Consider the following 2,452-nt stretch of genomic DNA (forward strand, 5'->3'; position numbering starts at 1 on the left):
GAAATAGTGTTACCTAAGTAAACAAGAAGTGCATTGCAAGCAACTTCCAAAACTCTAGAAATGACTAAGATATCTGGCTGCCCAGACAGTCACCCAAAGTTCTTCTTTAACATTAGGGCATCCATTTTCAGCATATAGCCCTAAAGAGTCTGAAAGATTTTTCATCTATTTTCACAAAATTCATCTGTCACTTACTTTTTTGTTCTGCAGAATATTTAGCAGACTCTTTCTTGAAGCAAGAACCCTGAGGAACTGTCTCATGTTGTTTTGGCAAGTTCAGCACTCATTTTCCTTTGGGTCCTGTATATTCAGTTTATACTGCATATTGTCAACAAGTTTGGACAAGAACAGTTTATTGCCCCAGTGGTTAGTCTTGTCAAATTGAAAGTAAACTCTGTAAGAAGCTTCTTCAATGCCCATTGTCTTCATGAAGTAATTGGTGCTACCCAAAGCAGATGTCTATCACTGTCAAGAAAAGTCTATATTCTTAAAACATTTTAAACGTCATAATCTGTGGATTTTTAAAGTGTTTAAAGATTACTAACCCATCCGAAAAAATATCTTTGCATATCTAGAAAACTTAATATGCCTATAAGTTTGATCATTATAGGTGACTATTAATTTGTATTACTTAACTATCCATTGCATTTTTTAGTGGGCTACATAAACATAACACCTTAAAGACTATAAATATACATATAGTACAACAAAACTAACCTTAAATTTGGATAAGTAAACCAAGATATATACTGATATAAGGTATATTGAGTTTAGCAGTTGTTTTTTTAGATTAGATTCAATAATCTACCTTTTTATCATTTCTATACCATATTCTCCCTTTTCTTTAGAAAGAGATTTACAATGACCATTAAGCATTTATAACCAAATGCCTTTAAATGAAAGCAAACATTTAAAAACAATATTTTGGGAATTTGGGCACAGTTTTTACACTATTTCCTGGTGATTGGTGGTACTGGCAATCTTATGGTGACCTTAGAAAAATTTAGGATATTTTGTGTGGTTGATTCATCTCAGTCAGTTGCCTGGAAAGATGTTATAGATGTTTGATAACCCAGGCCCCCACTTCACTGGAAACATCTCTTACTTGATCAAATCATATTAGCCTGGAAAGAGTTTACAGCTTCTCACCTATCTTGGAAAACAAAAACAAAAAAAATCCGGAACCTCTTTTCCAAAACAACATGTCCTTAGATCCAAAGTTAAGATACCTTTATGCTGGATTCACCTAGCAGCTTCTAAAATCAAATGTCTCTCTGCAATCAAAATTTCAAACAAAAAATACAAAAGTATTCATAATCCATACTCTGTGTATTTTCCATTTTTCCATGACATATTTTTACTATATTTCTTTTTTAATGATGTAAGTTTATTATCTTTAAACTCTTCTTTCTCTCTATGACTCTGTTATTCTCTCTCTCCCAAGCCTATAAAAATTTACAAAAACACATTGCAACTCATTTTGAGACCTCATTTGTCTCAATCTGTCCTTATTGTATATCTGTAATTTTTTTTGAACCAGGAGAGTTTTTAAAATGCTAAATGACGTTGGTGAGCTCCCATTAGATCAGTCACACTATCTCAGTGGCTGGACACATCCCTTTTGGTTCAGACTTACTCATGTTCTCCTTCCTTCTGCTCTTCATCTGGACCTTGGGAACTCAGTCCAGTGCTCCAGTGTGGGTCTCTGTCTCTACTTCTATCCATCGCTGGATGAAGGTTCTATGGTGATATGTAAGATATTCATCAGTGTGACTATGAGAATCCAGTTCAGGCACCCTCTTTTCTGCTACCCAAGAACCTAGTGGGGACATCCCCTTGGACACCGGGAAATCCCTCTAGAGTCAAGTCTCTTGCCAACTCTAAAATGGTTTCCTTATTTAAGATATCTTCTTCCCTGCTCCCATATCCACCCTTCCTCCATCTGAACTATCCCATTCCCCCAAGCTCTCCCCAAACCTCCCATTATCCCTTCTCTCTCCCCACCTTCACTTCCCCTCCCCTACACCCACCCCCGTGCTCCCAACTTTTGCCCAGTGATCTTGTCTACTTACAATATCCAGGAGATTAAATATATGTTTTTCTTTGGGTTCACCCTCTTATTTAGCTTCTCTAGGATCATGAACTACAGGCTCAATATCCTTTGTTTATGGCTAGAACCCACTAATGTGTGAGTATATGCCATGTTAATTTTGGGGGGTCTGGGTTATATCACTCAGTAAAGTGTTTTTTTTTTAATTTCCATCCATTTGCATGCAAAATCCAAGATGTCATTCTTTTTACCACTGAGTAGAACACTAATGTGTATATGTACCACACCTTCTTTATCCATTCTTCCATTTAGAGACACCTAGGTTGTTTCCAGGTTCTGGCTATTACAAATAGTGGTGCTACGAACATAATTGAACAGTTGCTTTTGTAGTATGATTGGGTA

Source organism: Myodes glareolus, chromosome 4, assembly GCF_982192425.1.
Source record: "Myodes glareolus chromosome 4, mMyoGla1.1, whole genome shotgun sequence".
Taxonomy (NCBI): Eukaryota; Metazoa; Chordata; class Mammalia; order Rodentia; family Cricetidae; genus Myodes; species Myodes glareolus.